At 44.2% G+C, this 13,967-nt stretch overlaps 1 long non-coding RNA gene across 1 annotated transcript in view; it reads right to left on the bottom strand.

Annotated features, from left to right (window-relative positions):
- Positions 1 to 311: 311 nt before the first annotated feature.
- Positions 312 to 13,967, bottom strand: part of LOC128573807 (uncharacterized) — a 263,701-nt gene continuing 250,045 nt past the window's right edge. Inside the window, exons 2-3 of the long non-coding RNA XR_008376552.1 lie at positions 11,093 to 11,227; positions 312 to 404 (exon numbers count right to left, since the gene is read on the bottom strand). This is a non-coding gene — a long non-coding RNA (uncharacterized LOC128573807). The remainder of the gene's footprint in view (positions 405 to 11,092; positions 11,228 to 13,967) is intronic.

The following is a 13,967-nucleotide window of genomic DNA, read 5'->3' as shown; positions in this document are numbered from 1 at the left end:
TTTGGCCCTGCCACACACAAGCTGCTGTGAAATGCTAAATGAGGCATTTAAACAGACTTGTTGAAATTCAACCAGGCAAACTCAAAGTCTCGGTTTCCTTCTTTGCATGGCAGGAGAAATACATCAAGGGGAACAAAATATGTGGTGATACCCAATAAATTACCTGCCACATTACAATTGGTCTTTGTGTGTGTGTATGTGCGTGTGTCCCAGCTTTTAGCACAGTGCCTGGTCCATAGGTGTGGTATAAATGTTGTGGAATTCATGACACAATGAACAAATAAAATTCACCTGTAGTTTTCATTTCTAGATTCCTCTCCACTGTCTTCACTCTTCTCGGGGCTCCAGGAGGTTGACCTTATGCCTTCTGGAGTGGCTGGCATCACTGCATGCACTGCAGGAGCCTTAAGAAGGGAGGAGAGAAACGTCAGTGTATGATTTCTCCCCATTCTTGGTCAGTATTAATAGTCTCCAACTGCTGATCACGTGTTCCTTGTTTCAGTAAATATTTGTCGTGGACTGAATGTTTATGTCCCCCCAAGTTCTCACGTTTAAATCTCACCTGCAGTGTGATGCGTTAGAAGGGACCTGTGGGGGGTGATTAGCTCATGAAAGTGGAGCCCTCGAGAGTGGATTGAGGACCCCAGGAAGGGCGTCCAGACAGCTTGCCAGCTCTAATAATTTCAGATGCAAAAAGCCGGCAGTCTGCAACCTGGACCAAAGCTCCCACTAGATCCGACAACACTGGCACCCTGATCTCAAGACTTTCGGGCTCCAGAACTGGGACCGATAAGTTTGCGTCGGTTAGAAGATACCAGTCAGTGGTGCTGCTGTGGACGCCCAAATGTACAGAGAGAAGGTTTAATCAGGGAAGCAGAACCAGGACGAGAAACACAAACGCCCACACCCGCGTTTGTGAGCGGGAACTCACACAGAGGCGGAGCCGCAGACGTAGCCGCAGACGTAAACACAGGCGCAGATATAGACGCAGCCGCAGATGCAGACGTAAACCCAACACAGACGTATACACAGACGTAGACGCAGACGTAAACATATAGACGCAGCCGCAGATGCAGACGTAAACCCAACACAGACGTATACACAGACACAGACGTAGACGCAGACGTAGCGCAGATGTAAACACAGACGCAGCGGTAGCTGCAGACACAGACGTAGACGTAGACGTAGACGCAGACGTAGCCGCAGACGTAAACACAGGCGTAGATATAGATGCACAGACTTAGGCATAGACGCAGATGCAGACATAAACACTGATGCAGACGTATACACAGACGCAGATGCAGACGCAGATGTATACGAAGACGTAGCTGTAGACGCAGACGCAGACGTAAACACAGACGCAGCTGTAGACGCAGACGCAGACGTAAACACAGACGCAGCTGTAGACGCAGACGCAGGCGCAGAGGTACATACAGACATAGGCATTCGTCTCTCGGATCTGACCCAAAGCGCTTCTGGGAGCAGGTGACACTCCCTGGTGTTTGAGGTCCTCAGGGCAGATTATCGGGTGGGAAGACGGATATAAAGTTAAGGAGAACAGGGTCAAGCTGGAACCAAAAGCACGAGCTGGAGCCAGCAAAGATGGACTGAAACCCGTGTCCATTCTGTTAGCTCTGACTTGGTGTGGGTGTCCTAAACGGCCAGGCCCTTCATCTCCGATCTCAACACATACCTGGCCCGGGAGTCAGGCTGCAGGAGGCGTCGGGGAAAGAAGAGGCAGCAGCAGGCGCAGGGGCTGCCACAGACCAAGGAGGTGAAACGGCACATAGCCATGAAAAGGGCTGCAGTTTCATGCTACTCCAACCACGTATCAGAGAAAGATTCCAGGAAGTATAGTTCAGCCTGGCCATATGGATCCATGCAGAGCTGGCACCTCTCTCGAAGAAAGTTCACAGTCTTGGAGGATTGTCCTCAGTCAAGGAACGCTCCTCCCCTTCCTCGTTTCAGGTCAAGAGAGAGGTCGACGGGTAGATGCCAGCGCCCCCTGTGCCCCAGGACCCTGCATTCCCTGGTGGCCTCTCTACACACTGCCCACACCAATTTCAATACCCCTTTGTATATTCTCCTCAAATGACCCGATTGGGCTGTGCTGTTTACTGCAGGGATCCTGACGAAGGGCACCCCTTCCGTCGGTGCAGAGGAACAAATAGAACATGAACTGGTGGGTTTATTTATGGCTTTGCCCAGATGGGAACGTATTTGTTTAAAAATGTTAACAGAGCATCCACAAATTGAGCACCTATATGTGCCCGATAAGCTTGCAAGGGATACAGAGGTGGACAAAAGGCACAAAATCCCTGCCCTAAGGGATCTCGCAGCCTAGTAAAAGACACCAATAACTATATCTGCTCCCTACAGCCTAATGTTGTAGACACATGAACTTGTGATGTTCAATAAATTTCTAGAACCTTCTGAAGAAATGTTAATGGTGACTTATAAAACATAGTTATAAGGCTGCCTCTCCAAAGATAGTGTATTTTGTCTCTATTTTAAGACTATTCCCCTTGGTCAAAGAAAAGGGGAGTTCTAAGAGCACACGCCACGTGGCTGACTCTGTGCTGGGTTCTTCATGTAGGTTAGCTCATAGCATGCCCACGCTATGCCACAAGATGAAGGAGTAGAAATTATCACCACCACTAAGTCAGTGGGGGAGGTAAAGCGACCAGCTCAAGGTCATGCAACTACAAAGGGAAGTCGACAAGATTTTTATATTTGATCTTGGCTCCGTATGTTAGGAATTGTGCTAAATGTTTTATTTTTTAAAACATTACAACAAGCCTAATAAGGTAGCTTTATCTACCCTTTCTTTTATGCAAAAGGGACTTCGGTGTTAAAAAGGACACAAAAACAGCAGTGGAGTCAGGAACTGTATCCAGCTCTGGTCCCCAAAGCCACCCCCTGCCTAAGCTGCAGCAGAGCCCATAAAACACAACGGGCACAATTGTGTTATGGCTGGGTTTCAATCCTGAGTATCTTTCTCCATAAATACAGGGAGATCTACATATCCATAGAGATATAGCTCCACACATTCATTACATTCTATTCAACACATAATACAGATATTCCATCTAATACTTAGAGCTGTTCTCCTTCTAGTATTGAATTATTTGCCTTTCCCAACCTCCATTAACGGAGTTTGGGGAGAAAAGCGAGCTGCCACATAAGTCTTGATGAGAATAAAGTCTCTTTATTACTATTATTATTCCCCTAATGGTCTGTGCAGTATCGTACATAACTTTTTAGTCCTTCATAAAATTCGTTGATAAACATTTGACAACTTGTTACAATTTTCAAACTTTCATTGCCGGATGTGTGCTGGCACTGCTGGAATCTCAACAATGTGATGTGAAGGCAGCCACAGTCACTTTCTGTGATGCCATAAAGAATTTTGCAGCCTCTCTCAGCACCTAATTTATGACATGTGCACTGATGAACGATCAAGATTCACTATTTGCCATTATAACAAACAGGCCAACCAATTCATAATTTTCAGGAAAGCTGGTTTTAACAGCCCTATTAGTTTTACAATTCTGACTTTTGTAAGCTTCAATTTGTTATGTTTAAGTTATTTGCTCTAAGGAGTTTGAGTGCTCTTACTGAGGTCTGAAGGTCTATTTTTCCAAACAGAGTTTGCAGAGAAAGACGACGGTGGTGCTGAAAGTTCAATTAAGATAAACTCTAAAAGTCAAAGGAAAAAGCTATAGATGTCCATTCCAGCTGAAAATACACAGAGACTTTTCACCCCCCTTCTGTTCCTTAAAAATACATATATAATAAACTAGAGATGATTTGTATCGTGACCCATAGGCTACACTGCAGTTTTCAGACCTTTGCTAAACCAGGTTCTGTTCCTAAAATTCACAGTATTAATCCCTTTGTCATTGAGGGATGTGAGGGATAGTTTAAAAATGTTAAAGTAAATAAGATATACGGAAATATATATGTGGTCAGAAGGCACATTTGATTCTGGGCCATATTTGTTCAAATACACAGGCTTAAAAACAGAGTTTCACATGAGCCTAAAATATTTACAAATATATACAAATTCCTTATATACATATCCATTCATGAAATAAATAAGTTTTAAGTACCTAGTACAGGAGTTGGAAAACCACAACCTACAGACCAAATTCAGCTCTCAGCCTGTTTTTCTGTGCAGCTCATAAGCTAAGAATGGTTTTTACCTCTTTTTTAAATCAAAAGAACAATATTTCCTGATGCATGAAAATTACATGAAATTTAAATTCACACTGCCTGTAAATAAAGTTTTATTGGAACTCAGCCACATGCATTTGTTCAGGTATTGTCTGTGATGGCTTTCATGCCACGGTGACAGAGCTCAAAAGGGTCTACACCGCCCTCTGGCCTGCAAAGCCTGAAATATGTATCGTCTGATCCTGATCTATTATATGCCTGGTACTGGAGATGGAAAAAAATAAATAACAGTGGAAAGGAAAACAGAACAAGCCCTGCCCTCATTAAAGGCAGCAATAAATATGTCAGAGGGTTATAAGTGCTATTAAGAAAAGTAACTCAGGGGAAATGGGAGAGTCTAATATTTTACCCAGGATCTAAGAAGTCCTCCATGTGCAGAGGCATCCTGGAAGTGAGAGAAGGGATGGGTGGCTGGGAGTAAGGCAGACCAGGAAGGAAGCAAGTGCCAAGGCCCTGAGAAGACAGGTGGGCTAATCAGGAGTGAGAAGGGGATGGAGGGAGACCTAGTTGAAGGGGTAGCTGGTGAGTAGCACAGCACACAGGCCATGGCAGATTTGGGGCAGGTGGATACATTCAAGAGTTTTAGAAGAGGAAGGGTATGAATTGAGAACTGACTCGGGGCAGGAGCTGAAGTTGGGAGACTGTTAAGAGACCATTGCAATAATTCAGGTGGCTTGAACAAGGGTGGTAGCAGTGAAGGATGCCTAAGCAAGGCTGACAGAAAAGGGCAAAAGGAAGCTAGAAAAACAGGTACTATTTAAGCCTGGCAGGAATGACAAACACCTCTGTAAACATCTGTGTTTCGCTAAGTGAAATCTGTAATTTTCTTTTTACAAAGTAGCACTGGCCAGAATGCAGGGAGGTTAACTGGTAATAGTATCAAAATTCTTTCAAAGAAGTAACCAAGTCCTCTTTGGGGAATTTATCCTAAGCTTGCAATTGAAGATGTATGCAGTATTATTCACCACACGAACATCAAAAACTTGGACACAATCCAAATGTCGATCCATAGAGGTTGGATTCATAACATGCTGTGCCATCCATGAGAAGACAGAAAGGAGAGAATCGAAGGGTCGAGATTCTGGAAGTTTCTCTAAAGTGGCAGACCATTGTACCAGGTGTAAGAGAAGGAGAGGGCTGGAGAAATCAGAGGTTGCTTATAAAAAAGTAATGCTCAGATTTCAGAGGCAGGCTTGTCTTGATATTGAACATGTCCAAAATAAATCCCAAGGAATGACATGGCATGAAAGTGATCACCACCAGAAACTGGAAAATCAAAGCAGCTTGTCTCTCAGTCCTTCCCAATCCAATAGCCTCCTCTGTTACACCCTGTTTGCTACCCTAAAATGAAATAATACAAATTTTCCACCTGTATAATTTTTTTAAAAAAATCATAAAGCTCCAACTCTAGTATAAAGAAGATTTTTAAAAGATACCATTTATAATAACTAATATGTATTTTTTTATATCTTAGATATGACTGTATTAGAAGACCTGATAAAGTAGGCCTGGTGCTCACAGTTACATGCGAAGTCACCCTGAATACAATAGCTTCAAATACAGACTGATAAGGTGTGTTAAATGGGTGACTCGAATACAAGAGTGGAATTGCCATCAGGAACATGATTTAAAAAAAAAAAAAACCCTCTTGGTGCATTTCCAAATAAAATAGAATATAATTCTCCTTCAATCTGTGCAAAGTATATTCAAACTGTACAAGGAATACTTTGTGCTGTATATAAAATGGAATTTGGTTCCAGGTCCAAATAATTATGATTAAGTGTCTTAACTGCCTGCACGTCTGACAGGATGATAGAAAGCCAGGCAGGAGGTGGAACGACCCTTTGTTGTGCTGGTCCAGCCCTCTCAGGGCAGGATGTGGAATAACCTGTCTCTAACATGCTAACTCAACATAGAGGTCAAAATCTCTGAGACTGTTTATTGTCTGACTTGGAGGAAAAAGTAGTGTTGTGATCCAGAAGCCAAAGTCATCAACAAATGCAGAAAGCAACCAGGAAAAAGGTATATATAGCCACTGAGGGAGGATCGGTGGGGCACTAGAACATATTCAACAACCGGCTGACTTGTAGCACTGGCCAATGTCCGTGTTGTAATTTACTCCCACCATGGCCCATTTCATGAAAAGAGCCAGTACAGGCCAACTCCAGCAAATCATGGTGGTAGGTAGAGGTTGGGTGGTATAGACACATACCATGAACTTCAAAAGGATAGAAATTTTTATATGATGGTGTAGGAACAATAATCTGAAAGATGTATCAGTGAGTGAGGTATCACCAATACAACTTCCCAACCCAGAAGGACACAGGCGATACAGGAATAAGCATCTCCCCTGGAAGCAGGGAAGACCTCAGGAAGTCAATTGAGTGGGAAGAGAAAACAATCATTCTTTAAATGTGAATAAGAATTTAGCAGACTTTGTTCACCTGGAAACAGAATTCTGGAGAAAAAAGTGGGGGGAGATGTTCTGGAGAGAAAGTAGCAAAGGGAACCAAGCAAGGTTAAGAAATCCCCAGCGCAGAACAAATTCTGGGTGTGACCAAGGATGACAGAGAGCCTCTCCCCATTCCAAACCAAGTCTGACAGCCATGCAGCAGGTAGGAGTTTCAGTGAATTCATCTGGCACACAGTCATCAAATTATTATAATTTAGCTTCAGCAACTACAGTAGCTGCTCAAAAAACACATTTACTGCAGTAGAACTCTGCGAAATATTTTGCACATACAGCAAACGTGGCAAATTTTGCCACTTCATTGACTTTGTAAAACTGAAAGATATCCCCTCTGTCTTGCATAGTTTCACTAATTGCATCATTAACAGAGGCTGTTTGACCAACATGGAGGAGCGGAAAACGACTTTTCTACATTTTAAGTGGAAATGCCAGTTAAAACAGAAAAATCCTCAGGCCTATGTGGTACAGAACCCCTAAGAGACAAGATAGTTAAGTGATTACAGAGATGACATCTTAAAAAATCAAAAGAGTTGACTTCTTTCATATATAATTGGTGTAATTGGACGACCAATCTCAGTTTCTTAATCTTCATAATATGGACAACTCTTTCATGAAGGCAGAAAGGCAGGGTGAATGCAAAGTCTCAGCACAAAAAGAAAAGGTCTGAAGAGCAAAGCTTGCATATGAGAGAGCAGGTAAAGGCAGAGTTCACAAAGGAAGGGGTCTTATGAACTCAGACGGTCTCTGGAGGTAGGATCTGCTGACCATGATGGGTGGACTGGTGGGCCTGAGCACAGTAAGAAATGTTAATGCCCTTGAAAGGGACACAAATGGTTAACTAATACTATATGACTATATGGTAAAGAACTTTTACCTACCACGGATGGTACAAAAGAAAACTTGTCTGGAAAACACTATGCCTGTAGTTATAGTTATGTGCACAATATTATTCACCATTCTCTTGAGAACATCCAAAACTTGGAAACAACCTAAGTGTCCATCAACCGGGGACAGTTCCACAGTGTACTATGCAACCATATGAGAAGACAGGAATGAAAAGAAAGATCAAGCTATGAGTTGGCTGAAGTCTGTACCAGTTAGGGCCATTAGTGTCACTTGGTAGTGTCACTTGGTATTGGGAATGTGACTCAACCAGTGCCAATTACCTTAATGACCACGTTACAAAAGGAGATTCAGTTAGCTAGAGGGAGTCATGCTCAGCAGGTAGCAAGAAGACAATCTAACAGTTCGTGTGTTAGGAACACAGACTTTGAAGTCATATCTGGCTTGAATTCTGACCTCCCACACCCCCTCACAGGGTGATACCGGGCAAGTCAGCTAAGGTCTCTGAGCCTTAGTTTCCTTGTTTGTAAAACAGGGATTAAATAGTACCTGCATCCTAGGGTTGAAGGAAGGATTAGATTAGACAATGCATTGAAGTGGTTAACACAGTGGCTGACGTCTATGGGTATTGTCTGCAATAAACACTCATTCTAGCAATTATAATACAACACAATCAACACAATTTTCATAAATATTTATGCCGTGGATAGACCAAAATCTACAGTAACAGCCATGAAGAGCAGGGACTGGGCAGACAAACCAGAGCCCAACACTCCATTCTAATCACTTACCATGTTTCCCCGAAAATAAGACATCCTCCGAAAATAAGACCTACTTACAGGAACGATAAGACGTCCCCTGAAAATAAGACCTAGCGCATCTTTGGGAGCACACCTTAAAATAAGACACTGTCTTATTTTCGGGAAATAGGGTATTTGGTCCAGGTAAACTTGTTCTGTGTCTGGAGTAAATTCATTCAAAAAAGGTAAAGTGAGTGTTCACTGTGTCCTAGGATTGACCCTGAGGCTGGGGTGATGGCGGTGAATTAAAAACACTAAAGTCCTTGCCGTCCTGCAGCTCACACCCCAGGGGGAGAGCAGTCATTCTCATTGTGCTCCCTGGATCGGCAACACGAGCGTCTCCAGAGTGATGGTTAATTCTACATGTCACCTGCACTGGGTTAAGGAACCCAGGTAGCTGGTGAAATGTCAATTCTGGAGGTGTCTGTGAAGATGTCTCCAGAAGAGATCAGTATTTGAATCTGTAGACTGCATGGAGATCAACCTCCCCAGTGTGGGCAGGCATCGTCCAATCCCTTAAAGGCCTAAATAGAAGAAGAAAAAAGGCAAAAACAAGGCAAATCCCCTCACTTATCTTGAGCTGCGACGTCCATCCTCTCCTGCCCTCAGTGCAGCTCCTGGTTCTTGGGCCTTCGGACTGCAAGACTTCTACCAGTCACTCTGCTTCCCCCACCACCATGTCAGGCCTTAGACTGAGAGTTACACCATCAGCTTCGTGCTGCCCAAGGTTTGGGACTCAGAATGAATGACACCCCCAACTTTCCTGGTTCTCCAGCTTGCAGACAGCAGGTCATAGGACCTCTGGGCCACCATAATGTAGTGAGCCAACTCCCTTAATAAGTCCCCCCTTATATATCTGTGTATATCTATATTAGAGAGAGAGAGAGATCTCCTATTGGTTCTGTTTCTTTGTGACCTTAACACAGCTGGGAATTTTTTTTTTTTTTTGCTTTTTTTGACCAGGGCTGAGTTTGAACCTGCCACCTCCGGCATATGGGGCCTGCACCCTACTCCTTTAAGCCACAGGCGCCACCAGTTGGGAACTTTTATTTAAAACTTTCAGATTAACATACAGGTAAATACAATTAGGTTGCAATGTTCGTGTTTGCTAGGTAAAGTCTGATTTGCAGTTGAGCCCTTGGCCCTGGAGGGGTGCCTTATGCCCCTAGGAACTCTTTAGGCCGCCTCCGGCTTCCCTCCAGGCCCAGCGAGTCAGAAACTCAGGAGTTGAGCCCCCCAATCTATGATCTAACAAGCCGTGCAGGTGGCTTGGAGGCAAGTTAGCCATCACTGAGCGTCTGTCTGCATTCCCAGCAAGCTTTCAGGAGAAGCTGGTGTCGAGAACATACACTTAGAACCACTGATACAGTGTAAACAAGACAATAATAAATGCTGGAAGGAAATAAAACAGTGCAGGCGATGTCTTAAGCCAAGTTCCTGAACAAGAAGACCTGGAGCTGAAAATTGTAAATGCAAGTTGTTTATTTCAGAGGGATCCCAGGAATTGTAAGCGCGGGAGTGAGAACATGAGCCCGGCTGGGGAAAGCAGCCTCGGGGTTTGCTGGTGCACAGGATAAGGACTGTGAGAACAGAAGCCTCAGACTTTCAGAGTTAGGACCCCAACGCATGTGGTTCGGCCGACTGTAACTTCCTCTCTCACCGAAGGACCTTGGCCCAGCTGGGGTTGCACCGGCCACTGTAAACCAAGCTCAGTGTCCACAGCCCTGTGCAGAATGGAGGTGCCCAGTCTGGCCGCCACGTCCCCACCTCGGCCCCGGGAGCCGGAGCCGAAAGAGCAGAGCAAACAGACTGATGGGGTTTCTGGCTGAGTCACGGCCACATCAAGTCCTTACTCCCCAGTCTTGCTTGCAGTTGCTGGGACCACATGGTTAAAAGATGTGTGAAGAGGCCTGGACGCCATGGCTCACGCCTGTAATACCAGCACTCTGGGAGGCCGAGGCAGGTGGAGTGCCTGAGCTCTGGAGTTCAAACCCAGCCTGAACACGAGGGAGACCCCGTCTCTAAAAAAAAACCTAGCCGGGCATTATGGCAGCACCTGTAGTCCTACCTACATAGGACACTGTGGCAAGAGAATTCCTTGAGCCCAAGAATCTGAGGTTGCTGTGAGCCATGATGTCACAGCACTCTACCCAGGACAACAAAGTGAGACTGTCTCAAAAAAAAAAAAAGATGTGTGCAGAGAAGTAGGCTGTATAACATGTACAGTTTGTCCTTGAAAGAAGGAGGCTTTAGTCCTCCTCCCCTGCCCCCGGCTGAAACGCCAGCCCCACGGCAGCCACGCGGGCCATGATGACAAAGCCAGCATCCCTGTGATAGAAATAGGACAGAAGGACCCAGGGTTCATAACAGATTTTCACAGCAGGGTCACTGTATATTTTTGGGCCTTTATTTCTGTGACACCAAATAAAATTCCACTGTTTTTAAGTCCCCTTTTGGGGCTGGGGGAGGGGGCTGTCTATGCAAAGGAGACTATAATCCCAGCTTCTACAGAGTTCAAGTTTTATGATCTCAAGAGCGAATGGAAGACGGAAAACAAAAGAACCAGTGATGATCAACATAATCACCCATAAATAGATTGGTTAGCACTGGAACTTGACAGGCACCAGTGTGGGGGGTTTATGGGAACTTCACCATTCCCCTAGAGTTCTGTTCTACCTGAGATCTATTGCACTGATTTGTTCTAACAAAGCTTTGAGCCTTTTCATTTTCAAATGTAACCAACCTTGCTTAATCTCGGCAGTATGTCTTCACTACTAAACTCACGGGTGGCGTTCCTTGGGCCCTTCTGAGATCCAAAAGAAGTCACCAAATCATTGAGTTAAACGGAGCTGACACGGCTGGAGTGCAGCCCAAGATCCTGCAAGAACAGAGAAGGGGGAAATTACAAATCTTATCATCGTATCATCTCCCAAAAGACTTCACTAAAAGGCAAAGAGTCAAGGTTCTTGCTGCTCTGACAAGAAAGAAAAATGCACATGGGCCACAAACAAATGTATCTTGTCTAATGTGCAAGGAGGCAAAGACGCTCCTTAAACCCTGAGTGGTAAAATCATATCTCTATTATCTTCAGTATGGATAAAACTGCCCTTTCTCTCACCAGCATTTTATCGTCCCAGTCTATTCTTTCATACAACCAAAAGAAAACTCCATTTATTTTTACAACAATATTATAAACTTTTAATGTATATGTGATACAAAGTAGTCTATGAATAATAACAAGTAACCTTAAGTAAGTAAGTGCCCAATACATGCCTTAATCCATTTTTCTCACCATAGTCTGGTATCACCTTGTCAGGTAGGTACAATGAATACCACGTTAAAAATGAGAAGAGGAAGGAGGCAATAACTGGCCAAGGTCACGCAGCCAGGGAGCGGCTGATTCTGAATCAAATCTAGGCGGGCAAACCTCAGCACCAACATTCCTCTGTCCCTTGGCTACTGGCCATTATTCTTTCCTTCTGCCAGTGACTTACCTTTAAGGAACATCAGCAGTTGAAGCGTGTTGAGTAGTTTCTTCAGAGCTGATAATATCCTCATGTGCAAGGTTTGTGTCTGTCTTATAAAACCATCCAATAATTGCAAGTCATGTGGTGGGGGGCTACCAAGATTTACCTCCCAGGAAGGACTTGCTGCCCAGCTGTGGGAGAGTGGTCAGAGGACAGCAGACAGGCAGAGATCTGCTCCTCCAGCGTCTGCAGGTGCACAACCATACCTTCTCAAGGTCATGCCCTTCCCTCAGCAGCCTATACACAGTGACCAAGCAAGGTGTGGGCCCAGCACTGGACACTCTGAGGGTAGCCCTGGCTTCAGATCTCCCAGGGAGAGGATCCCCTGTGGGTCCTTACTGCAGTCGGACTTGTGCCTCTGCTCAGTCTTTTTTCCTTTAGCAGGGATGGATTCCAAATAAACACATAACACTCTAAACTCTATCTCAGTGCCTGATTCTGGAGATGCCACCTGGGTCCCCAACAGAGATGCCTGTTGAATGAGAAAAAGAAGGCAAGAAAACATGGTGAATACAAAATGTAAGCCTTGGATTTTTGCATAGCCGATTCATTCAGCAGATAATTTTTCTTGATATTTCAAGCACCTTCCTAGGAAAGAACAAAACAAGCAATGTTCCTGCCCTTGTTCCTGCCAGGTTCTGATGGCATTTTTTTCTTTCTCTCTCTCTCTCTCTCTCTCCCTTCCTTCCTTCCTTCCTTCCTTCTTCCTTCTTCCTTCCTTCCTTCCTTCCCTCCTTCCTTCCTTCCTTCCTTCCTTCCTTCCTTCCTTCCTTCCTTCCTTCCTTTCTTCCTTCCTCTCTCTCTCTCTCTCTTTCTTTCTCTCCTTCCTTCCTTCTTTTTTCTTTCTTTCTACCTGTCTTTGTTTCTCTTTTTTTTATTAAATCATAACTGTGTACATTAATGCAGTCATGGGGTACAATGTGCTGGTTTTATATACAGTTTGAAATATTTTCATCACACTGGTTAACATAGCCTTCCTGGCATTTTCTTAGTTATTGTGTTAAGACATTTATATTCTACATTGAGTAAGTTTCACATGTACCCTTGTAAGATGCACCGTAGGTGTGATCCCACCAATCAACCTCCCTCCACCCAACCTCCCCCCCTCCCTTTATGATTGCATATCTGGAAAACACCAGGGATTCTACTACAAAACTCTTAGAAGTGATCAAGGAATACAGCAGCATCTCAGGCTACAAAAATCAACACTCATAAACTGGTAGCCTTTATATATACCAACAATAGTCAAGCTGAAAAAACAGTCAAGGACTCTATTCCATTCACAGTGGTGTTTCTCTTTTTTTTAAGGCAGCTACAGTTCTTGGGCTAAGGTCAGTTATTCTCAATCTTGATCGTTTGTTAGAATCACCCAGGCATTTGGCGTTTTTGTTTGGTTGCTTTAACCATATTTAGTCCTCAACTGAGTGAGAATGAAGAGAACTGAGAACAGGAGAGCTAAGTGACTAAGACCAGGATTTCTCAAACATTTATGTCACCTGGACTCTTTTTAAAATACAGATTCTGACTTAGTAGGCCTAGGATGGTGCTGTTGCCAAACCATGCTGGATTTAAACGAAGTGGAAAAAAAAAAAAAAGAGAGAGAGCGGGAGATAAACACAAGCAGGGTAGTAAAGAACCCTCACCACATGACTTACAATTATTGGACGGTTTTATAAGATAGACACAGACCTTGCACGTGACGATATTATCAGTTCGAGAGAAACTACTCAACACTCTTCTACTGCTGATGTTCCTTATAGGTAAGACACTGGCCGAAGGAAAGAATAATACAGAACACCAAGCCATTTTTCCTCATCCCATTTAAATATTCGAATAAAGCTTTGGATTACTGTTTTGCATTGAGACGCTAATGATAAAGGCTGCGTGTGTGCGTGTGTGTCTGACAATTCGGATGTGCCAAGACTTTTCTTCTTCCCTAAACACAGTCATCTTCACAAGCAAGCCTGACAAGGCACTTGCATTTTGTCAGAGCTGCTGGGGATGAAATTTGCTCAGCCATTAAAATGTGGGAAGTGTCCCGCTGCTGCGTGTTCAAGAGGAGGCCACTGCGTTGTCACATGTCAGCCACCC

Source organism: Nycticebus coucang, chromosome 21 (genome assembly GCF_027406575.1).
Source record: "Nycticebus coucang isolate mNycCou1 chromosome 21, mNycCou1.pri, whole genome shotgun sequence".
Classification (NCBI taxonomy): domain Eukaryota; kingdom Metazoa; phylum Chordata; class Mammalia; order Primates; family Lorisidae; genus Nycticebus; species Nycticebus coucang.
Note: the sequence above shows the minus strand (reverse complement) of the source record. Positions and strands in the feature narration are given on the sequence as shown.